This window comes from Neoarius graeffei, chromosome 18 (genome assembly GCF_027579695.1).
Source record: "Neoarius graeffei isolate fNeoGra1 chromosome 18, fNeoGra1.pri, whole genome shotgun sequence".
Classification (NCBI taxonomy): domain Eukaryota; kingdom Metazoa; phylum Chordata; class Actinopteri; order Siluriformes; family Ariidae; genus Neoarius; species Neoarius graeffei.
The window spans coordinates 44,226,151-44,253,456 of record NC_083586.1 but is presented as its reverse complement, the minus strand read 5'-3'; positions in this window follow the sequence as shown (position 1 = coordinate 44,253,456).

Genomic DNA, 27,306 nt, shown 5'->3' with positions numbered 1-27,306 from the left:
ACCGAAGCACCCGGAGGAAACCCACACAGACACGGGGAAAACATGCAAACTCCACACAGAAAGGTCCCTGTTGGCAGCTGGGCTCGAACCCAGAACCTTCTTGCTGTGAGGCAACAGTGCTAACCACTACACCATCATGCCACCCGGGCTTGAACCCATGACCTTCAAATCAGTAAGCCAGAGCCTTAATCACTGAGCCACCCCTTTCCAGGTTCTCTTTTTTGTCTTGCACAAAAATATAATAAGACATAAAGAATGCAGCTTATGTAGAAATCATGAAGTCCTGAAGACATTCCTGTGGTGGAAAACTTACTGACGGCTCACGCTGGATGGAGACTCCTTTCATAAATGTTCAATAAACATTTCCTTACACGTCGGTGATTCAGTGTTTTGTTTGTTTAATAACAACACGTTTTTATTTGTTTAGATTATGTATGGCATTCTACACACACACTCACCGGCCACTTTAATAGGAACTTGTTCTTGATTCTAAGATTCCGGTTCTTGGTTGGCAGGAGTAGAACCCAATGTGGTCTTCTGCTGTTGTGTGCTGAGATGCTTTTCTGCTCACCACAATTGTAAAGAGTTGCTATATTCTTCCTGGCAACTCGAACCAATCTGGCCATTTCCCTCTGACCCTCAAGGCGTTTATTTCCACTCACAGAACTGTCGCTCACTCAGTGTTTTTTGTTTTTCGCACCATTCTGTGTAAACTCTAGAGACTGTTGTGTGTGTGAAAAGCCCAGGAGATCAGCAGTTTCTGAAACACTCAAACCAGTCCATCTGGCTCAAACCAACACCCATGCCACAGTGAAAGAAAGTCACACTTTGAGATCACAATTTTTCCCATTCTGATGTTTGAAGTGAACTAAAGCTCTTGATTTGTATCTGCATGATTTGATGCATTGTGCCGCTGTCAAGGGATCGGCTGATTAGAGAACTGCATCAAACAGCAGGTTGATGGGTGTTCCTATTAAAGTGACCAGTGAGTGGACAGGACATCCCTGTGAATGAGTTGTTACTATATGAACAATAACATTAGAATGAGTGCATTTATACTGTATAATGCTGCTGTTATAGAAAACATCTCCTGATCAATCAGATATGAGAATTCAACAGCGCTGAGAATTCGATTTTGGCAAATTATATAACAATAATTTAAATCTACAAGTATTTGTTTAAGATGCTCGCTCATTCCATCTGCTTTCTGCTGTTTGGTCAAAATGGAGCTCAACTGATTCAGATCAATTCTTGGCTTATTGGCTTAATCAGCAGATATGTGTCTTATTTCTAGCTTTTTGTCATGTAAATATGATGCACACATACACACACACACACACACACACACACACAACACAAAACATGTTATCTATTCAGCCTGACTCCATGGTAACCGTTGCTATAAACAACTCATGGTACGACTCAGGACAAGCTGCTGGTCATTTCAGTGTGCTAAAAATCTTAGTGTGAGTCACAAAAAACACACTTTTCTAATAAGAGCTTCTCATAGCTCCTCCCTGCTTTAATAACACTGAGGGATTGTTGATTTATTTTCTTTTCTGCAATCTATAAATACAGACAATCAGTTTATTTATTGAGATCCTACATGGTCAAGCTGTTTTATCAGACCTTGATCATCTGGAAGAGCCTGTTTTTATATCTTAGTGGGGACCGATGCCATGTCTGACAGATTTAATGCTATGTGGACATTTAGGCACATCCCATGATGAAAACTGCTCTTTTTTTGCAGCTTTAATTAAAAAAAAAAAAAAGGCACCTTTTGGTTACTGATGTTAAGGTTAGTGTTAGATTCAGGTGGAGTGTAACATTAAATAGGTGCATTAATAATTGTCAGTGAAAGGTCCTCACAAGGGTAGTAAGGCAATTGTGTGTGTGTGTGTGTGTTTTATATACTAATGAGGACCAAATGTCCCCACAAAGATCGTAAAATATGACAATTTTGACCTTGTGGGACATTTGGGTGGTCCCCACAAGGAAATTGCTGTTGTGTTTTTTAAACAAATGAACAAACAAACAAAATAATATTAAAGGAGCCAAAAAGTTTCCTTTTCATTACTGAGGTTAGGTTTAGGTGCAGGCACAGCATTAATTAACTGCAATGGAAGGTCCTCTGTGTGTGTGTGTGTGTGTGTGTGTGTGTGTGTGTGTGTGTGTGTGTGCTTGCTACATATTGAGGACCGGAACATGTTTTTTGCCAGCAGAGTTAGGACATTTTTGGGACATGAGGGCATTTTGGCTGGTCCTTATTTCTTCAAAGGGCTGTTTGAGGGTGAAGACTTTTTAGAAGTTTTAGGGTTCAGGTTAGAACGAGGTTTCGGTTGAGGTTGGATATTTAGTTGTGATGGTTAATGTTAAGGTTAGGGCCTAGGGAATGTATTATGTCAATGAGGGTCCCCACAAAGATAGAAGTACGTGTGTGTGTGTGTGTTTCTGCCATTCCTGTCAGTTATATTGCAGACGTGAGTGTGTTGTCATAAGAGAAGTCAGCCTTCCAATCCCACTTTTACAAACACAGAATACCTGAGGATCCATCTTCCGCACCACTACTCACTCTCTCTGTGATTGTATGTCACTGACCTACCTTATTCACAATAGTTTATTCAATAAGAATTTCTAAATTCACTGTATAATGCTTTTCAAAAAAGCAAACCAAGAAAATAATTGCTAAAGACTTTTTTCCTGACATACAGCAAGTTTCCTTCATACTGTATGTCCTTTCTCTAATAGATATAAGTGCTATCTTTTCTGTACTCCACTATCTACAGATACACTTAGATTTATATGGAATTTTTTCTATAACTATTTTAAAATATTGGTATTTTATCAGGAAAGGTACACTTTAGCCACCATTCATAGAAAAATAGACAAATGTGCACATTAAAGAGCTTTAAAGAAGCATATAAAGAGGCACTGTATTTGATCGGCTCCTATAAATACTGTACAGAGTCTACTTTATCATCTCAAGTCTTATTGAGAAATATACGCTTAATCTTCGTTATTGCGCAAGTTAGTGCACACACTCCTATAGAGACACTTGTATAGAATATTATACATGTAAATACACCTTATCTCATAGAATTGATAAAGAAGTATCGAGATAACACTCTATTTACATGTAAAGACCTGTAAAGATTTTACAGAATCCTGTAGTAACACTTTATCTAATAAAATCATCTAGGGAAACGTAGCCTATAAATATGGATACACTTTATCTGCATTGCGAGAGCCAACACTTCAGATAACATTTTAATATCTCTACAGCAGTGAAGTACAGTATGTTTCTCTTGTCTGCTCTTTTCAGTTATCTTTTGTGTGTGAGTGTGTGTCTTGCTTTTATCATCATCATGCATACACAGGTTGGTCCTCAGGGAAAGGTCCAACTACAGGAACAAACCCAGACACCCCACCCACCCCCCACCTCCTCACCTCACCACCCCCCGATTATCATGCTCAAAATGAGAAATACCCCAGTTTCAATGCAGAGTACGCCCGCCATACAATTACTGGATTAATCATTTTATTCTATTACTGAACCTCCAGAGAGAGAAAGACTCCACACATACATGCATAGAGAGAGAGAGAGTGCACATTGTGTTAAAGATTTGCTATTTCACAGCATTTTCCAAGCGGCTTGTAAAAGCTGTGAGGTCAAGGGTCACGACTCTTAATTACATTCTAACAACGCAGAGATGGCCACAAGAGGAGGAGGAGGATGAGACGCGAGAGGAGAAAAGGGAACAAATGCGAAATAATATTGCAGGAAATTATAGCTTTTGCTAATGTTGCAGAGCCCCCTCTTCTCTCCATACAGTGCCAATGAGACCCACAATCAGACACAGCCAAGGTTCTTACCTCAGTCCCCAATTATAACAATGAGTACGAGAGCTCCTCGAACAAAATAACATACTTTACGTACACGGAGGGCGATAACAGAGCAATAGTCTAACATGATGCAAGCAAGTTTCTTGTAAGTTGATTCACGCTTCTGTAACACACAATAACACTTCAAAGGTTTTGCTTTCTTTATTGCTTGCTTGTTTTGTTGTTGTTGTTGTTGTTTTATTTATTTCTGTCTTTGGCCTTGGCCTCAATTATGTCTGAGACCAGAGTTTTGAAAAATCCATTTAGTAGAACCATGTAGTAGTAGTAGTAGTAGTAGTAGTAGAAGAAGAAGAAGGAGAAGTAATAGTAATAATAATAAAAATAATAATTTTTAACAACACGCTTTACAGTGTGAATGAAAGGAAACTAAAATTAACAATGTAGTCAACAACACAAAAGTAAAATAGGCAAATAATAATAATGACAATTTATATATATATATATATATATATATATATATATATATATATATATATATATATATATATATATGTGTGTGTGTGTGTGTGTGAGAAAACAAAAAATAGAATAAAATAAAAGTATAATAATTAAATTAATGTTAAGGTATAGTCAAAGCTAATTAATTACTAAAGTGAGAATATGAGAATATATATATATATATATATATATATATATATATATATATATATATATATATATATATAAATATATAAAATTTATTTATTTTGCTATTTATTTATTTATTTAAATCAGTGATAGATGGGACCTGGCGAATTTTGAATTCTGATAGAATCTGAAACCCTGATAGCTACAGATACACCACAGGGTCTTATAATACATCTATACTATGCACTGTGGAGATTTATAGACAGTTTTGTGAGCCTGATCGTACTCCAGGGCAATGAATTTCAAACAGGCAGCTTTGGTTGTTTCAGGTTACTTTATGGCCTCAGTCATGTCTTCAGGAAGCAAAATGCACTTTTCAGTGGGTTTCAGGTCAGAAGATTGACTTAGAAGATGATTCTAGTCACTGGGGTCTTGTACCACTTCAAGCACAAGTACTATCTTGTGAGTTTCGAGGCCTTTATATGGAAAGGTTTTAGATGGTTTAGAAATGTTCAGGGTGTTGCTGGCACCCAAAATATTTTGAAAATAAAAACATATAAATTATTCCTTCATACATATAAATCCTCGTCTCATTTGTGGATGGGGAGCAAATATTCAAATGGTAGCCTCTGTGTAAAGTTATGCTGGTTTTATAGCATTTGAGCCATCTAAATTACATACGGGAAGCTGTTCTTGAGCACAAAAGTTTTTTAAAATGATTTATAGGAGGCAATTCCTTCTTACTAACAACTTTGGTCTTGCCCTGTGATGACCTGGCGACTTGTCCAGGGTGTACCCCGCCTTTTGCCCGTAGTCAGGTGGGATAGGCTCCAGCTTGCCTGCGACCCTGTAGAACAGGATAAAGCGGCTAGAGATAATGAGATGAGATGAGAACTTTGATCTTTTTTTTTCTGAGGACATTTTACAGATTGTTTTTAATGGTTTTATTTGTATGAACATGTGCATTTACATAAAATTGTGTTTTATCTAAGTGGGAACATTGTGTGAGCAAAATTCTAATAATACTATGAAGCATTAATCATTATTATTATTTATGGAATGTTACAGCCTACCTTTTTGAGAACCTGGTGAATACTTAATGGCCATCTGATAATGTTGGGTGGAGTTTGCTGAAAATGGGATACGTGTTTGATTATGACCTTAAACTTTAGTCCATTTCATTTGCATAATATTGGAGCAGTATTTAGCTATGCACCACAATACTACATGCTGAAATTTCTGCTTTAGCACTATTTATACAATGCAATTCAAGGCCAATAAAAAAAACACAACACCATTAATTAATTAATTAATTAATTAATTAATCAAAAAATAAATAAATAAATAAATCTTCCCTTTAAGTTAATAAAAAGGTATTTTCTGCTTGAAGGATATCAGAAGAGAAAACATCATACACACAACCCCGATTCCAAAAAAGTTGGGACAAAGTACAAATTGTAAATAAAAACGGAATGCAATAATTTACAAATCTCAAAAACTGATATTGTATTCACAATAGAACATAGACAACATATCAAATGTCGAAAGTGAGACATTTTGAAATTTCATGCCAAATATTGGCTCATTTGAAATTTCATGACAGCAACACATCTCAAAAAAGTTGGGACAGGGGCAATAAGAGGCTGGAAAAGTTAAAGGTACAAAAAAGGAACAGCTGGAGGACCAAATTGCAACTCATTAGGTCAATTGGCAATAGGTCATTAACATGACTGGGTATAAAAAGAGCATCTTGGAGTGGCAGCGGCTCTCAGAAGTAAAGATGGGAAGAAGATCACCAATCCCACTAATTCTGTGTCGACAAATAGTGGAGCAATATCAGAAAGGAGTTCGACAGTGTAAAATTGCAAAGAGTTTGAACATATCATCATCTACAATGCATAATATCATCAAAAGATTCAGAGAATCTGGAAGAATCTCTGTGCCTAAGGGTCAAGGCCGGAAAACCATACTGGGTGCCCGTGATCTTCGGGCCCTTAGACGGCACTGCATCACATACAGGCGTGCTTCTGTATTGGAAATCACAAAATGGGCTCAGGAATATTTCCAGAGAACATTATCTGTGAACACAATTCACCGTGCCATCCGCCGTTGCCAGCTAAAACTCTATAGTTCAAAGAAGAAGCCGTATCTAAACACGATCCAGAAGCGCAGACGTCTTCTCTGGGCCAAGGCTCATTTAAAATGGACTGTGGCAAAGTGGAAAACTGTTCTGTGGTCAGACGAATCAAAATTTGAAGTTCTTTATGGAAATCAGGGACGCCATGTCATTCGGACTAAAGAGGAGAAGGACGACCCAAGTCGTTATCAGCACTCAGTTCAGAAGCCTGCATCTCTGATGGTATGGGGTTGCATTAGTGCGTGTGGCATGGGCAGCTTACACATCTGGAAAGACACCATCAATGCTGAAAGGTATATCCAGGTTCTAGAGCAGGGGTCGGCAACCCTAGGCACCCGTGCCACAACTGGCATGCCGAGGAATTTCCAATGGCACACTGACGATGATACACAAACCTAATTATTCAACACATTAAAAATGTTCAAACGTCATCTTGAACTGTCATTGGCTGTTTCATGGCAAGCCTGCTCTTTTAGCATGACTACACAATAATATAGCGCCCCCCCTCCCAGTGTTGCCAGATACTGCTGACGTTTTCCAGCCCAAAATAGATCAAAACCCGCCAAAATGCACTTAAAACCACCCAATATGGCAACACTTCCCCCTCCCCATATTTCTCACAAGATGGGCCCACTTGATGCAGCAGTTGCGCTAAGATGGCAAAGAAGCCGACAGTTCGGGCTTTCCTCTCCTCGTGGACCAAAGAATATGGGTTCATTTCTCAGAGGGACCGTGCTATGTGCACATTGTGTTTTGAAAGTGTTGTGTGTCGAACATCCAGGGTTAAATGTCATTTTGAGGCAAAGCACGAAAAGACTTTCAAAGATCAGGCAGATGGGGACGAATCAATCTCACGCGCAGTGTGCGGCTATGGGAAGTAAGCCCACACTTTAACAGTCTTTACCTCAGCTAAAAACAATGCCACTGAAGCTAGCTATATAATTTCTCACTGCATAGCTAAACATGGAAAGCCATTCACAGACGGTGAATAAATTAAGGAGGCCTTTCCCTCCGGCTCGGATAGTCTTTTTGAGGGGCTGCCAAATAAAGAGACAATAAAATCAAGAATAAAAGACATGCCTGTATCAGCCAGAACTGTTGAGCGACGAATTGGTGAAATGGCAGAAAACGTAAGGGTGCAGCAAACAACTGGCATAAAAGATGCAGCGGTATTTAGCATTGCACTTGACGAAAGTGTAGATGTGAATGTGGCGGCACGTTTGGCAGTGATGGCAAGATATTGTGATGTGACTGTGAGAGAGGAGCTCTGCTGTTTAAAGCCAATGAATCCTGCTGGGCATCTTTACCTAAAAAGTTCAACTGTCTTCGCAATATCGCACTGGCTTTATTGTCAGTGTTCGGATCAACATATCTGTGTGAACAGATATTTTTGCACATGAAGAATGTACTTTGCCCCTCCCGAAGTCGTCTGACAATGGGCCATTCGGAAGCATGCGTCCAACTCAAAGTGCCCAATTGCCATCCCCACATCTTGGAGCTAAGTAAGGGGAAGCAGGGCCAGAGATCACACTGACTGATAGGCAAAACATTTATTTTGTAACAAGGCTACTTCAAATTTGCAGTTTATTGTTAAGCCACTTTATGTAGGCTACTTGTCAATGTTCTCTGACGCTCATTATTTAATTTTTTTCTGTAGTTTTATTATTCGTCAGTTCCATTTCCATTAGGCTGCTACGTCTTTATTGTGAATAACTTGGGCCTGTTACCTATTGAAAGATTTTGGATGTTATTTTGTGAATTTGTATAAGCTGCTTGCAATGTTGTTATCCAATGTGTGTGTGTGTGTGGGGGGGGGGGGGTGCTTAAACCTTGTGTGTGAGGTTAATGGCATAAAACAAGTGCAATGGTGTTTTACATTTGCTCAATGCATTAAATATCCATATCCATCTAAAATGTGTGGTGTCTAATTACACATAGTTAACAACACCTATTTGAATGGCACACTAACTAACAAGAACATTTCTAATTGGCACTACATAGCAAAAAGGTTGCCAACCCCTGTTCTAGAGCAACATGTGCTCCCATCCAGACGACGTCTCTTTCAGGGAAGACCTTGCATTTTCCAACATGACAATGCCAAACCACATACTGCATCAATTACAGCATCATGGCTGCGTAGAAGAAGGGTCCGGGTACTGAACTGGCCAGCCTGCAGTCCAGATCTTTCACCTATAGAAAACATTTGGCGCATCATAAAATGGAAGATATGACAAAAAAGACCTATTCTGAATAAAATATGTTCTATTCTGAATAAAATATGGAATTTTGAAACTTCCACATCATTGCATTCCGTTTTTATTTACAATTTGTACTTTGTCCCAACTTTTTTGGAATCGGGGTTGTGTGTGTGTGTATATATACACAACCCCGACTCCAAAAAAGTTGGGACAAAGTACAAATTGTAAATTAAAAAAAAATGGAATGCAATGATGTGGAAGTTTCAAAATTCCATATTTTATTCAGAATAGAACATAGATAACATATCAAATGTTTAAACTGAGAAAATATATCATTTAAAGAGAAAAATTAGGTGATTTTAAATTTCATGACAACACATCTCAAAAAAGTTGGGACAAGGCCATGTTTACCACTGTGAGACATCCTCTTTTCTCTTTACAACAGTCTGTAAACGTCTGGGGACTGAGGAGACAAGCTGCTCAAGTTTAGGGATAGGAATGTTAACCCATTCGTGTCTAATGTAGGATTCTAGTTGCTCAACTGTCTTAGGTCTTTTTTGTCGTATCTTCCATTTTATGATGCGCTAAATGTTTTCTATGGGTGAAAGATCTGGACTGCAGGCTGGCCAGTTCAGTACCCGGACCCTTCTTCTACGCAGCCATGATGCTGTAATTGATGCAGTATGTGGTTTGGCATTGTCATGTTGGAAAACGCAAGGTCTTCCCTGAAAGAGACGTCGTCTGGATGGGAGCATATGTTGCTCTAGAACCTGGATATACCTTTCAGCATTGATGGTGTCTTTCCAGATGTGTAAGCTGCCCATGCCACACGCACTAATGCAACCCCATACCATCAGAGATGCAGGCTTCTGAACTGAGCGCTGATAACAACTTGGGTCGTCCTTCTCCTCTTTAGTCCGAATGATACGGCGTCCCTGATTTCCATAAAGAACTTCAAATTTTGATTCGTCTGACCACACAACAGTTTTCCACTTTGCCACAGTCCATTTTAAATGAGCCTTGGCCCAGAGAAAACGTCTGCGCTTCTGGATAATGTTTAGATACGGCTTCTTCTTTGAACTATAGAGTTTTAGCTGGCAACGGCGGATGGCACGGTGAATTGTGTTCACAGATAATGTTCTCTGGAAATATTCCTGAGCCCATTTTGTGATTTCCAATACAGAAGCATGCCTGTATGTGATGCAGTGCCGTCTAAGGGCCTGAAGATCACGGGCACCCAGTATGGTTTTCCGGCCTTGACCCTTACGCACAGAGATTCTTCCAGATTCTCTGAATCTTTTGATGATATTATGCACTGTAGATGATGATATGTTCAAACTCTTTGCAATTTTACACTGTCTAATTCCTTTCTGATATTGCTCCACTATTTGTCGGTGCAGAATTAGGGGGATTGGTGATCCTCTTCCCATCTTTACTTCTGAGAGCCGCTGCCACTCCAAGATGCTCTTTTTATACCCAGTCATGTTAATGACCTATTGCCAATTGACCTAATGAGTTGCAATTTGGTCCTCCAGCTGTTCCTTTTTTGTACCTTTAACTTTTCCAGCCTCTTATTGCCCCTGTCCCAACTTTTTTGAGATGTGTTGCTGTCATGAAATTTCAAATGAGCCAATATTTGGCATGCAATTTCAAAATGTCTCACTTTCAACCTTGGATATGTTGTCTATGCTCTATTGTGAATACAATATCAGTTTTTGAGATTTGTAAATTATTGCATTCCATTTTTATTTACAATTTGTACTTTGTCCCAACTTTTTTGGAATTGGTGTTGTATATAAATCATCGCCAGTTCCACAGATACATTTTTACATTTTTTTTCCAGCCCTGCCTAAAGCTCACACTTTCTGCTAATGTATTTCTAGTTTATTTTAGATAAAATAACATGGATGTCCTGGATCAAGTGTTATTTTAAGCTATTTTTGGAGCCGGGTGGCATGGTGGTGTAGTGGTTAGCGCTGTCACCTCACAGCAAGAAGGTCCGGGTTCGAGCCCTGTGGCCGGCGAGGGCCTTTCTGTGTGGAGTTTGCATGTTCTCCCCGTGTCCGCGTGGGTTTCCTCCGGGTGCTCCGGTTTCCCCCACAGTCCAGACATGCAGGTTAGGTTAACTGGTGACTCTAAATTGACTGTAGGTGTGAGTGTGAATGGTTGTCTGTGTCTATGTGTCAGCCCTGTGATGACCTGGTGACTTGTCCAAGGTGTACCCCGCCTTTCGCCCGTAGTCAGCTGGGATAGGCTCCAGCTTGCCTGCGACCCTGTAGAACAGGATAAAGCGGCTAGAGGTAATGAGACGAGATGAAATTTTTGGAGCCATACTGTATGTGCAGTAGGTCCATACAGTACATGCAGCAATACATTAGCAATATACTAGAGTGGTGGCTACAGTTATTGACAGTCCATAATTATCAACACCTTTTCAGATTTACAATTTTAAAAATTTACATAGGTGAGTTTCAATTATAACAGTTATTATTGGTTAATTAATCAACCGGAAGACTCACCTCACCCTTTGATCTTTTTGTCTAATGATAGCTCGTTACTTGAGATGGAATTTTTTTAGCACGATTAGCAATCTGAGGAAAACCTGGATGTTAACATCGCAGGTAAGCATGGTGGAAAGATCATGGACATGTTTTTACTTTTCAAATTCCCAGATATTTCATGATCTCCTTGTCGACACGTACTTTGTTTCTTACTCTTTCATCTGACAGTTGCCATGTTGTATCTAAACACACATGTGAGAAGTCACATGAAGTGTCGATAATAGTGATCACTTTCACCCGTGTCCACCATTATCGACACCCTGTGGAATTAAGTGACATTTACAACTGTTATGTATTGATCTTTGTGTAACATTGTTGTAATAGATGAAGTACTTTAAAAAATAAAAGTGCTGTGATTTATAATATTTTTTTCTGAATCATAACAGAATGGAATGCTTATAGAGCATTTGGAATCCTATCGCAATAAATAGAATTAGACCAGAATTAAATTCCTACCATATAAAGAATTGCATGCTTGAAATATTCAGATTTTTAAAATTCCATTCAGAATTTTTTTTTGCCATTTGTTGTAAATATCTACCACATATTACAATATCAGTAGACATTTTATATTTTAGATGCAAATTTAAAATCTCAATTAAAAAAAAAAAATCGACCTTTTGACCTGGATTTTCATGTGGTTACAATGTCAATTGCCTGTTGACATTTATTAGTAAACTACAACACTAGAAATTAATACAAACAACAGTGAATGATGAACAAAATGTGATCTCCGAAAATACTGAGAAAGTGGGTAGAAAGTGGAACAAAAAGATTTTCTGACACAGGTTAAACATCACCAGTTCATTTGTTTACAAACATAAGAATTACTTCCTCCTTTATGTAAGCACCGACATCGATATATTTATATAAAATATATTTTGTATTAAATATAAGTCTATGTAAAACAAATTTTTAATAAAAAATGTTTTTTAAAACTTAATACCACATACTGATGATTTTTTAAATAAATAATCATCTGGATGTCGATAATTGTGGAATGGTGTCAATAACTGTGGACAAAGGTGTCAATACTTGTGGAACGGTGTCAAATGATCTGATACGCTAAGTAATCGGGAATCAACTCTTTTTTTTTTTTCCAGTTGAAGTTTGAGTAACTACCCTGGTGAAAAATAAATGTGCTAAGTGTACTAAAATTTTGCATACTTTTGTGTACTTGAAGCCACACTAATCATCAATATACTTCAAGTGTGTTTATGATTAGTTAACTTGAGGCATGCTATTTTGGAACAACTAATTTTGTACTAAATATATTTTACTTGTAATTAAATTGTAGAAAAGTGCAACTTGAAGTGTATTTAGTGTACTTTTATGTGCTAAATTACACATAACTTTCACTTAAAGTATATTTTAGTATAATCTATTTCTATAAAGTGTAATATAGTATAATTATTTTAAAGTGTGTTAAAAGTGTTAGCATGAAAGCGTGATGTTAGTATACTTTTTATATATTTACGAAAAGTACAATTTGTGTAAGTACATTTTCAATATACTATTGAAAATATGAATATACTTTAAATACAATAAAGTACATTTATTTTTCACCAGGGTATTCATGCACAATTTACGTGTTGACAGTCATTTTCTACTTTTGCAACAGCCAAAAGATCGTTAAAGTGTCGATAAGTGTAGCTGCCACTCTAGACTCATATTAGATGTTCTCCTTTATCTATCACCATGTAAGTTTTTTCTTTTTATTTCCTCATTTTTTATGTTGTCTACACCATATTGCAGTTTACAGCAAAGAGAAAATGCACCTTGTTTTTTCAGTCCACATTTTCTATCCCCTGATGAGTTTGGGTCTTAAATGTGAGTACTTGTATTTAAAGGTGGTGGTCAAGATGCTCTTGAAAAACACAGTCTTGGAGGTAACTTCTCAAGAACAAATGAGCAGCCCTTGTCGGTATGAACTACGTGCAAAATACGTCTTTCAGCCCTGCTGAAATCTTATGTTTTCTGCAGCTATACTAATAGTTCATTTTGTAAAAAAAAAAATTAGAATGTACTGGATCAAGTGCTGTTTTATAAGCTCCCGAATAATGAGTGGAAGCCTTATTTGCAGTGATTAATGACATAATTGCAACCAGGACTAATCATATGGCAATATATTAGCAATATACAAGACTCCTATTAGATTGTTCGCTTTTATACACTATATGGTCAAAAGTATGTGGACACCAGACCATCACACATATAGCTACCAGACCATATGTGGGCCTTCCACAAACTGCCCCTTGTCATAAAGTTGGAAGCACAGAATTGCCTGGAATGTTGTTTTATACTTTAGCATTAAGCTTTCCCTTCACTGGGACTAAGAGGCCCAAACCTGTTGCAACATGGCAACATGTACCAAAAAGAGCAAGTTTAAGTTCGGTGCCGAACCCTGACCTCAACCCTTCTGAACACTTTGGAGATGAACTGGGACACTGACTGCCTGCTAAGCCTTCTTGCCCAACATCAGTGCCTGATCTCATTAATATATTTGTGGCTGAATGAGCATAAATCCACACAGCCACACTCCAAAATCTAGTCGAAAGCCTTCCCAGAAGAATGGAGGTTATTATAGCACAAATGAGAAACTAAAACTGGAATTGGATCTTCAACAAGCACATATAACGATGATGGCCAGGTGTCCACATACTTTTGGCCATTTAATGTGTATATAATCATATTACTTGTTGTTTTTATTTGTTTATTTTTATGTTGTCTCCTGATTTTATGTTGCACCATATTCCATTTAACAGCATAGACAAAATTCCACCTGCATCTTCAGTCCGTATTTTCTATCTCCTGAGTTATTTGGTAGGTGTGTGGTGGGGCATATGCAATTGAAATACACAATATAGGGTCTTCTCAAGAAACATTTGTCACATTAAAGTCATTTTAATCATCTAAATGGGTCTACTTGTGCATCTCAAATAATTAGAATATCATGAAACAGTTTTAATAGCTCATGAAAATCAGAAATCCAGTATCTCAAATTATTAGAATATTTCCTAAGATCAATCAAAAAAGGATTTACAATACAGAAATGTGCAACTTCTGAAAAGTATGTTCATTTATATACTCAATACTTGGTTAAGGCTCCTTTACCACGAATGACTGCAATGCAGCATGGCATGGAGGCGATCAGCCTGTGTCACTGCTGAGGTGTTATTGAACCTCAGGTCGTTTTGATAGCGGCCTTCAGCTCATCTGTATTTTTGTGTCTGGTGTTTCTCATCTTCCTCTTAATAGATTCTCTATGGGGGGGGGGGGGGGGGGTTCAGGTCAGGCAAGTCGGCTGGCCAATCAAGCATAGTAATATCATGGTCAGTAATATCATGGTGGGCTAAGTGCTGCTGGAAAAGGAAATCAGCATGTCCATAAAGCTTGTCAGCAGATGGAAGCATGAAGTGCTCTAAAATCTCCTGGCAGACAGCTGTGTTGACTTTAGACTTGATAAAATACAGTGGACCAACACCAGCAGATGGCATGGCACCCCAAATCATCACAGACTGCAGAAATTTCACACTGGACTTCAAACACCTTGGATTCTATGCCTCTCCACCCTTCCTCCAGACTCTAGGACTTTGATTTCCAAATGAAATGCAAAATTTACTTTCATCTGAAAATATGAGTTTGGACCTCTGAGCAACAGTCCAGTTCTTTCTCTCCTTAGCCCAGGTAAAGGCCCGGTCACACAGCGCTTTACGGCTTTATCACGGCCAAAACCCGTCAAAAAGTGCTCTCCCGTGAAGCAGACGATGTTGTTCGTGTTGATGTCGAAGTTAAGACGTGTTACAGTCGATATACAGACGTGACAGGACGCAGGGGAAAATCGGAACGGCGTCGGACGCGGCAAAAAGTTTTGGACTGCTCAAAACTTTAGACCGCGGACAACCACGGCCGGCACACGTGGTAAAGACGTGCAACACACGTGAAAAACATGTGATAATCAGTGTCCCGGCCGTTATTAAAACTTGGGGAGACGTGGTAAGACGCGAAAGTTTGGCGGTCTATCACGGGCAGAGCACGGTCATCGGACGGGTGTTACGCGTTGGTATCACGGGATATAGCGTGTGTTTAGCGGCTTATCACTGAGAAATGGATTTTTCCGCGTACATAGCACTGTCTAAGCCCGTTAAACGACGTCTCAAACAAGTTCTAAATTCGATTGATCACTGTCTAATCACTTCTGCATCACTTCTGATTTGCGGCATGTAAATACCGTAATTTTCTGAGACCTCGGCACTTGCAGTCTAGATGTCAAGGGGTGAACATGAACCCTCAACGCTGTGATGTCCTCATCTTAATGCTCCAGCACCAACAGAACCAACTGATACAGGCTCAACATATCCTACCGCTTTTATACGCGCAGCAAGCCGCTCTTCCAACGACGCTGAGCCGCGGTTACCCGTGATTTGGCAGTGCTGCAGCAGTGAAACAGCCGCCGACGGCCATACCCCGTACAAAGCACGGCAAAGCCAAAATTGACCAAAAATTACCACTTACGACCACGTCCACCAGATTTTTGTATCTTTTTGTACGTGATATAGACGCGGAGTGCTGTGTGACCGGGCCTTAAGATGCTTCTGACATTGTCTCTGGTTCAAGAGTGGCTTGATATTAGGAATGCAACAGTTGTAGCCCCTTTCCTGAAAACATCTGTGCATGGTGGCTCTTGATGCACTGACACCAGCCTCAGTCCACTCCTTGTGATGCTCTCTCAAGTTCTTGAACTTGAGAGAGCATCACAAGTTCCAGCCTTTTCAGCCAGCCTTTTCAGCAATTACCTTCTGTGGCTGCTTGTGGAGGATTTCGGTGACACTCTTCTGGACAAGTGTCAAGTCAGCAGTCTTCCCCATGATTGTGGTTGCGTGTACTGAACTAGCCCGAGAGATGCATGGTATTTATACTGTTTTACACAAACTGGAAATGAAATACTCTAATATTTTGAGATCTTTTTTTTTTTGCACTGTAGGCAAAAAATTCTGTCTGTCTCCATCCTCATAGTTGAGGGTCAGCAATCCAGGAAGCCATCAAATAGCTTCTATGGATTCTCTTGGGTGATAATAGCACACCAGAGGGACCCAAACCCTCATCTGGTGATAGATACACATACACACCTATGGGCAATTTAGAGTAGCCAATCAGCCTAATTACATGTCTTTGGACTGTGGGAGAAAACCCACACAGGAACAGGGAGAACATGCAAACTCCATACAGAAAAGCCTCAGTCGGCCACTGGGCTCAAACCCAGAACCTTCTTGCTGTGATGCAACAGTGCTAACCACTGCACCACCATGCAGCCCAGGCCATAATTATCAAAATTAAAATGGGAAAAATGCTTGAACCATTTTAGTTTACGTGTAATGAGTCTTGAACATATTAAATTTTCACTTTCTTAAATAACTGATGGAAAATATGAAACTTTATGATATTCTAATTGATTGAGATACACTAGTAGTATTTTCCTAGTATACATACCTATAGGTATATCATCCAGGGTACATGGCTATTTATTATTTTACTATCTACTATTTTATTATTACTATATATTTGTTTCCTATTCTTACCCTTTTTGTTGTATATTTTCTTTTGTCCCATATGGACCCAGGATATACAGTTAAATTAAGCTGTAATATAAAACAATCTTGAATTAAATACTCCAACAAAAGCTGTCCATTGTAGTCCAAAGGGCCCAAATAACTCCTCAGTATATGCAACACTTACGGCCAGAATTTCTGAAAGGATAATTTTTTTTCTGGAAACCATGCATTGCCTCCAGCAGTGTAACACTGAAATCATTCCTTCTCTCCATCCTCTAATCAGGCCCCCTGCAGCTCTTGCTCCTTAAACAAACCCATCATGATCCCAAATACTCCCTGCTCTTTAAAAACAAGGACCTTATAATCTCTTGCTGAGCCTCTTTTGAACACTGATCACTTTTTTTCCCCACATCTGTGACCAAACATGCATGGGAGAGTGGTATGCCAATGTTGACATTTCACTGCGAGTACACCCCACCACCACCACCACTACCTCCTCTCCCCATCCAACCCCCAACAGCACAAGACAGTGGTGTCTGATTTGGTATTCATCCGGCAGGGTCGCATATTAATCAAGTAGCCCCCGCGTTAGCCAGTCTCGTCCTGCCGTTCCACCTGCCAATCTGCATATCCGTATATTACGGGGCCGAGGCCCAACACCCCCTCACCACCCTCCATCCCTCAGTCTTTAATTTCCTACCGGAGCAGATAATGATCTGCTTGTTGAAGCTGAGGGGAGCCTTTGTCACACAGAGGGCTGATATTTTCGGGTGGTGCAGGCGGGGGGTAGACGGTACTCTGATTAATACCATGTTGAGAGGATTCCGTCGGGGCTCGTTTCATTACAGATGAGGTGATGAGACAGCTTTCACATTGCTCTCTTGCTGTAATCGGCACTGCTGGTCATTTTATTTTGCATTTGGTTTTGTTTTTTGGTTTAATATAGAAGACTGTTAATGGGGAAAATGGAGCCACAATGATGTCAACAGAGAAAGTTTGTTGGAAAAACTGCAATGAGTTGTGGGTGGTAGAAATGGGCAACTGGACTTGCTTGAAGATTCTTGCCCATTTCTACCACCCACAGTTTACTATGACCTGGATGATTGAGAATCTTCACAGACAACTGCAATGAGTGTTTCATTATGATATGACTGCCACTGAAACATCTAAAACCACTATGCACATTAAACCAGTATGCACTAATGACTGCATACATGTAGAAATTGGGAACGTCATCAATAGGACAGAGTGGCATGGTGGTGTAGTGGTTAGCACTGTCACCTCACAGCAAGAAAGAAGGTTCTGGTTTCGAGCCCAGTGACTGACGGGGGCCTTTCTGTGCGGAGTTTGCATGTTCTCCCCGTGTCTGCATGGGTTTCCTCCGGGTGCTCCGGTTTCCCCCAAAGACATGCAAGTTAGGCTAATTGGTGACTCTAACTTGACCATAGGTGTGAATGTGAGTATGAATGGTTGTTTGTCTCTGTGTTAGCCCTGTGATGATCTGGCGACTTGTCCAGGGTGTACCCCACCTCTCGCCCATAGTCAGCTGGGATAGGCTCCAGCTTTCCTGTGACCCTGCACAGGATAAGTGGTTATGGATAATGGATGGATAAACAGGACAGTTATGTGGTTACAGTTTCTCATAATTCCCTTTAATCCTCACACTTCAATGCAAATTTAACTTTTTATTCAATAGATTTGTGAAATGTCCGATAGATTAATAGAAAATTAAAGATGTTAAATGCTCAGTTTAATGTTTAAATGTTCAGTGTTGGGGAAAGATACATCCTGTAGCACTTCAGCACCATCAGAATGATTTCAACATTTAAAATTCACGAGTCAACAGCTATGAAAAGTTCAGCATGGGTAAGATGGGTGAGCAGGGTTGCCAGGTCTCAACTTGAATTCTCACAGATCTCAGAAAGACCAGAACTATCCCAAACAAAGGGAGACAATTTTTAATTTTTTCTTAGTATTTGCCTGGGAACAAGTTGACCGTGGTGTGCACTCATTTCTAATTTATAGTATCTGCAACACTGAGTTCTTCATCACTTGGTACAGCCGTTATGCACTCCATAATCCTCCTTTCACTCAGCCAATTTTTGTAATATATAACATGGTACAAGAGCAATAATTATGTACATTGAAAACACTGTATAATGACTGCATTTATGCTAAGCCATGGCCTAATGGTTAGAGAAGCAGTTTTGGGACTGAAAGGTCGCCGGTTTGATTCCCTGAAGCAGGCTTGTAGTACTTGAGTCCAGGACTCGTACTAAGGACTCATGACTTGACTTGGACTTGAGCACTGATGACTTGGACTTGGACTCCTACAGTAAATTGGAGACAAGGACTCTGATTTTTTTCTTTAATTTTTGTAACATGCAATAATAATTTGGCATGTTTGTCTACATTAATTTTGTACTAATTTCGTGCAAGAGTGTCACACCTGCACACCTTGGTTCGTGCATCAGATAGACACTCAGGCGTGCTCCGAACAGCACACACACCAAGCGGACTCTCACACTTGTGTAGTAAACGACTCACACCTGCACAGGATTAAGGCGCAATCAGCGCACCTGTATAAAAACTGTGAAAACACACTTACTTTGTGAAGTATTGAGTTGTGTTGCTGACATATTACCGAGCCTTATTTCCTTGTTTGGTTTCCTGATCCCTGATCTCCTGTTTCTCGTCTTTGATCCTCCCGAGTCTATGATAGCTTGTTTATGCCTCGCTTGACCTATTGCCTGTTTCACCGTTTTATGATTTTGCCTGCCATTCTGGATTGTTTACCTGTCTTCACTTGTATTAATAAACACACCTTCTGGACTTGCATCCATCTCCCAACCATCTCTGACAGAATACTTCGGACTCCCTGACAAAGAGAAGCACATTCACCTGTTCATACGTCATGTTCAGGAACAAACTAATGTTAATGGTGATAAAACGGGCCACTATCAGATGGTACAGTTGGAGTCTTGTTCTCAGACTCAACTCAGATCAATAGTGGACTCAACTCAAAAAAAAAATTTTTTAATGACTTGGACTTGATTCGGACTTGAACACTGGGGACTTGAGACTGGACTCGGACTCGAGGTTTAGTGACTTGACTACAACACTGGGCTGAAGCGCCCTTGAGCAAGGCACCTAACCCCCAACTGCTCCCCAGGCTGCTCTGGATATGTTGTAGGTTGCTCTGGATAAGCACGTCTGCTAAATGCCATTAATATAATGTCATGTTTGTCATAGCCAATGTATTCAGAAATTTGACTTGTTTTTATTCCAAGTATTTGCTTTAAAGCAAGATCTTGGCAACCATCACCTTTTTTAAACTTATCCCCAGACTCTTCTTCCCCACTTGCTTTTTCCCACCTTTTTTTTTCAAAATTTGCCCAATTTGCCATGAAATCAATGACCCTGGCAGCCCTTAGGGTGAGGTTGTGTGTTTATTTTCCAATTTATTTATAATCTTGAACTTTCTCGTGCTTTGTAGAATTCCTTTACATTTTGAATTTCTGACAATTTTGGAGGTGTGAGCAATATTGAGCAATTATCCCGCAATTTTAAACCAAGATGACACAGGAATGATTTTTTTCTGGTCTCAGAGACACTCGCCTGGAAAATGCTACAATCATTTCTCACGCTGAGAAAAACAGTTCAGTCTATTGTGTCACTGCATGAGAAAATGTAATTAATTTAGCGGTGCTGAAATCTTACAGGAGTTGCATGTGCATTGCTGGGATTAATTAAACCACTTTGAAAAGGACAAGAAAGTTGTTTCTTGGTAGGTAGTAGCTGGGGAAACATTGGTTCCTTGGCCTGAGCTACTCTATTTGTTGCAAAATAATTTTTTTCCCACTGAGTGTTGTGGCTGTGGGCTTTATATATTGTGTGGATGCTGCAGGTAGAGTGCCACTGAGTGTCATAACATTTACACAGCTATTTTCTTGATGAAACAGAATGATATTTTGGGGGAAAAAAGACCTTTTTTTTTTTTTTACAAGAATATTACAATCTTGCAAGTTTTGAGCCTTTGTAACCACAAACTTTTGAAGTTTTTGCATTTACAGTTGCATTCCACAAGCATATACTGGTATTGACATTATTATTATTCTTTTTTGGATGTAGGCTTACTGTTTTTCAGGCATTTAAGTATAATAAAAATGTCAAATATGCTCCATAAAATTTATAATGAGGAATTAAATACACATGGGGGGGGGTCCCCTTTGTGCCGTCAAAACAGCTCTGATCCATCAAGGCATGGACTCCACAAGACCTCTGAAGGTATGATGTGGTATCTGGCGCCAAGATGTTAGTAGCAGATCCTTTAAGTCCTATAAGTTGCGATGTGGGGCCTCCATGGATTTGACTTGTTTGTCCAGCACATCCCACAGATGCTCGATCGGATTGAGATCTGGGGAATTTGGAGGCCAGTCAACACCATGAACTCTTTGTCATGTTCCTCAAACCATTCCTGAACAATTTTTGCAGTGTGGCAGGGTGCATTATCCTGCTGAAAGAAGCCACTACCATTAGGGAATACCACTGCCATGAAAGGGTGTCCTTGGTCTGCAACAACGTTTAGGTAGATGGTACGTATCAAAGTAACATCCACATAAATGCCAGGACCCAAGGTTTCCCAGCAGAACATTGCCAGAGCATCACACTACCTCCACCAGCTTGCCTTCTTCCCATAATGCACCCTGGTGCCATCTCTTCCCCAGGTGCCCGATGCACACACACCCAGCCATCCACATAATTTAAAAGAAAACATGATTCATCAGACCAGGCCACTTTCTTCCATTGCTCCATGGTTTCAATAACTTTTTGAGCAATTTGTGCTACAGAAGCTCTTCTGTGGGATTGTCCCAGGCAGGCTAACCTTCGTTCCTCAAACACAATCAATGAGCCTTGGGTGCCCATGACTCTGACACTGGTTGTCCTTCCTTGGCCCACTGCATACCACAAACACCACATAAGACCTGCTGTTTTGGAGATGCTCTGACCCAGTCATCTTGCCATCACAGTTTGGCCCTTGTCAAAGTTGCTCAGATCCTTACACTTGGCTAATTTTCCTGTTTCCAACACATCAACTTCGAGAACTGACTGTTCACTTGCTGCCTAATATATCCCACCCCATGACAGGTACCACTGTAATGAGATCATCTGACTGATTGTCTGTGTGTATACATACACAATTACTAAACCATTATTGTAATGTTAACAAAGTAACACCTGTGTTAATTGAACTTTGTTTAAACGTTAAAGCTATACAGCCTTTCGATTTCATAAAATCAGTGAAATTTAGTTCCCTCTGAAATTTGCTCATTGTGATATATGTTTATTTCTGCAGTATCTCAAAAAACCCCAGGCCATTCTGTGGCTGAGAAGTTATTTAATTTGAAGGGATTCCTTAGCAAATAATGTGCATGAAATTGCTCGCTTCACGCAGTCAAGCAGACCGAGGAAGTCCTTGTGCGCATGCGCAGGTTTACCTTCTTCTTCTTTTGGGTTTTACAGCAGCTGGCATCCACAGTGTTGCATTACTGCCATCTACAGGTTTATCTTGACCGTGCGCTGACAGTTCCATCATTCTGTCACTAAATGAACAGTTGATCACACCGAGGTGCTCGCTGACCACCGATATTTATTAGTTTGGTCCTGCATTTCCTTTTCTTTGCAACATAGCATCTTTTCGTCTCACTTTCCGTTACTGTAGTTGGTCTTTCACGTTTCATTTGCGTCCTCCGTTTCCCTCTCCTGTTTCAAATTTGTATCCCACAACGCCTTGCACAAACAGGGAAAGCCCACCACGTGATACATGATGTAGTATCTTGTATTGCGTCATGGTGAAGCAGGAAAAAATAATGGAGACTTTAGAGCCATATGGCCCTAAATTCATTAATTGTTCTATTTAAAAAAAAAACTCTAATAAAATTGGAAGTCTGTGATTCAAATTCAGTAGCTTCCGGTCCACTAAATGAAAGTATTTGGGTGTCAGGGAAAATTCTTTTTATGACCTGCACTTGAAAAATCTGAAAGGCAGTCTACCTTTAAATAAATACAGCTGCATTAACTATTCCAACTAGGGCTAAAAGTAAGTCCATATGAATTAAATTACATCATCAGGAATGCAGGTGACAGACAAATATAAAAGCAAGAAGAGAATTTATTCAGCCAAACTGGTAGACAAATCCAAATCATAAGGCAAAAGGCAGAATGACAAAACAGGTAATGGTCAGACGAGGCACAAACAGTATATCGGGGCAATATCAAAAGGGTGAAATCCAAGGTACAAAACAAAGTCAAACTATAATCAGCAGAACAATAATACAAGGCTTCGTCAAGTCAGACGCAATGACTGAGTGCTGAAAGTGTGCTTATGTAATGTGCTGTGATGATTGAGTCCAGGTGAGCGCAGTCAGTAATCAGGAGACTGTGAGCGGTGAAGTGCAGGATGGTCGTTGTAGTCCATGGCGGCCATATTTGATGGCCGTTGTGAATTCTGGGAACTGGAGTCTTGAGTGCAAGCAGGTGTAGCTGTGACATACATCATATTACTAAATATTGATAATCTGGTCAGTGGATGTACATACCGACAACTAAAACCAACTAAGTAAGGAATAAGCATGATAGGATATACTGTTATTAAAAAAAAAATCAATGATGGGGTGGTGTGATACAGCCCAGTATGAAGTGGGGTTAATGTTCACAGCCTAATCTGAATATTTTACAATAACACTGAAGTGTTTTACTCTTCTTATACCACACATATTTGTCAATGATTACATTTTTTTATTTGAGTAATTTTTATCAAATGCATCATACTTTTGAAATTCTTTATAGTTACTTATGTTATGAAACATCTGCAGAAGAAATTAGTTCCTGTTATCACAGCTACAAATAATTGTTCCCTCACCACACTGTCAGAAATAGGGGTACAGTAGGAGTCTATTTCTATCCTCCAGGGTACAATCTACACAAATGTACCCTCTCGGGATCATAAATGGACCTCAAGGTAGCTATGTGTACCTTTGTAGGGTCAAAAAGGTACCTACAGTATATGTTCCCAAGCAGTATATAAAGGGTATAAATAAGTACCTTAGAGGGTACTGCATCAGTAACAAACCACTGTACCTCCTAAAGGTACAAAAATGTACTCTATTTTCTGAAAGTGCAGCCTGTCTGTATTTCCCTCTCTCGAAGTCAAAGTTTGTCATATTACCCAATAACTGGAAGCAGGGGTGTCAAAAGCATTTTTAATGTGGGGGGGGGGAGACACTGGCAGGGGGTCTGGGGTCCTCCCCCAGAAAATTTTTAATTAATTAGATGCCATTTCCTGCATTCTGGTGTATTTTTAACAGGTTGTTAAACACCTAATTTTACCTACAAAAGTCACTTAATTCAATGACTATTTTAGAAACTCAACAATAAGTCCTCATTCAACTAGTCCATATATTCATCAGCCTGTTTTTAAACCCACTGCTCTGCCTAAGATAATGAGATGAGTGTGACACAATTTATCACCAACAATGGCTTTATGGGTGCATTTTACTTTTTATTTTGTGTTTTCTTTTTTATTTAGTTTTAGATGTAACGCAACATGCCACTGTGCCAAGCAATAGTGACACTCAACTGTATGTTTAAAAATAAGAATATTCATAATTTCACACAATGAACAGGAATGACATGGCATCATGCAGTTTTCATAACACAAAATCACACTGTGTCAAGCAACAGTGACACATAAAAAATAACTTCACACAATGAACAGGTGCAATTTTGTTCACCACCAACAGTGACTTTAGTAGGTGTGTTTTACTTTTTTCCGATTTAGTGATACTCATAACAAAAATGGCATGGCATCATGCAGTCTTCATCTCATCTCATCTCATTATCTCTAGCCGCTTTATCCTGTTCTACAGGGTCGCAGGCAAGCTGGAGCCTATCCCAGCTGACTACGGGCGAAAGGCGGGGTACACCCTGGACAAGTCGCCAGGTCATCACAGGGCTGACACATAGACACAGACAACCATTCACACTCACATTCACACCTACGGTCAATTTAGAGTCACCAGTTAACCTAACCTGCATGTCTTTGGACTGTGGGGGAAACCGGAGCACCCAGAGGAAACCCACGCGGACACGGGGAGAACACGCAAACTCCACACAGAAAGGCCCTCGCCGGCCACGGGGCTCGAACCCGGACCTTCTTGCTGTGAGGCGACAGCGCTAACCACTACACCACCGTGCCGCCCTCATGCAGTCTTCATAACACAAAATTACACTGTGTCAAACAACGACACAAAAGAGAACTTCACACAATGAACAAGTGCAGTTTTGTCAACCTACATGCAATGGTGGTACTACAGTAACATTTACAGATTAGTATAACAAATAGATTTATAGATAGAACTCCTTCTTACATTGGTGCCACCACAATTTCTACCACTTCATCGCTTTTATCCCCCTTTCCTTCACAATCCACCTGGAATAACATCCATCTCTCTCCATCGCTTTCCTTTCTACTATTCCTTCCCCATACACTGATTTCCCATGTTACTTTCCAGAAAACTGACAAAGACCAGACAAAACAAGTTCTTCAAATTACAACAGGGAATCAATAAATATCATCAGAGCAGACTTGACCTCATGCTTGGCATTACAATAAGGCAGGCCTACTGGGTTTGAATTAAATGATAGCTAACATTAAGCTAGCTGATACATCTCCTAACATTGACTAGCCAGCTAACTGCACTAACATTTCCATTGGGACAAAAAAACCTGTCCTGTGGGGAAATTTTGACTGACTTTCTGCTTCTTTGTACAGAATGTCCTTATGTCCATTGTGTCTGGGGAGGAGCAAATACTGCAAACAATTCATCATCAACCAAGAATACCCCATTAGGCTAAGCTTATTTCATTGTTTAGTTGAACATTAATTTAACGTGGCCTAGGGTTAATTTTGAGAGCATATAGCAAAAGAATAAGGTTTTAGCAAAAGCTAGCCATTGTGAGGTGGCAATGGGGATGACGTCACCTCCTCCACTTTCGAGCAGCTGCACCAAAATGTCTGTGCTTGTGCTGAGATTCACTTCACTCGCGTGCGGCGAGTGGTTGTAGGTAACGCCCGGAAAACCCGGAGTGGATTTTCAGTGGTATGTGTATTCTCTTATCGATCAAGTGGAATGGATTCTTTCACGAAGCAACAGAAATGGCGCTGGGTGAACTAATATTTTATGTTAAATGTGTGTGGGGGGGTCCAAACGAAGAATTATGAAATGTGAAGGGGACACGTCCTCTTCATATTCAATGGTGGCGACGCCCATGACTGGAAGACTTAAAGTCTTCTGTCCTGCAGAAAACTAACTGTTGATACTGGAGACTCCTATCCATCATGGTCATGGGGGAAGCTGGAGCCAATCCCAGCTGACTTCAGGTGAGAGGCAGGGTTCACCTAGTCTGGCTAATGCGACTTCAAAGCTCGCAACAGGCCCTCGTGTTGCGTCACGCTTAGGATGGGCGGGCCCAGGTTAGGGTTCACCCTGGGCGGGTCACCAAACTTTTGCAGGACTAACACAGAGACGAGCAACTATTCACACTCACACCTATGGGCAGTTCAGAGTAGCCAGTTGACCAAACCTACACGTCTTTGGACTGTGGGAGGAAACCTGAGCTTCTGGAGGAACCCCATATAGACATGAGGAGAACATACAAATTCCACATAGAAATGCCTCAGTCAACCACAAGGTTCAAACCCAGAACCTTCTTGCTGTGAACTGACAGTGCTAACCATTGTGCTGCCCAAAACTCTTTCCATAAATGGTAAATAACTTCATCATATCAATGACGATATGTGTTTTTTTTAATAGAATTTTGTTTCAATCCATTTATTATTGATCTTAGGCTATGTGGTAAAGTATGAATTCGCTGTTACTAAAGAAACATTAATGTATTAGAATGAACAGATTCATATAATCCAAAACTTTATATTTAATAATAAATCAACAAATTAAAAAAAAACTCATTTTAATAGACAGACTGAATGAGGCATCAATTCATGACTTGTTCTTCTTTATTGTTGTTGTCAGCTGTCCATCACTAGTGATGATGACTGCTTCATTAGGATGTGCAGAAATGCAGATGGGCTGCGAAGCCTGCACCAGAGCACACTGGACTTATTCTCCTTTCTTAACGAAGCACCTTGCACAGTAAGGTAGGACAAACGATATCGTGCCCCCATCGTGTTGTTTCTCTGGACCTCCAGACCTGATGCCAAGTGGTGCACAAAAGTGCCACAGACCTGATGGGTATGGAAGTTGCCCCGCAGTGACAACTGACTTATTGAGTGATGCCATCCATTGGCCATTTGAGGGGCTCTTCCG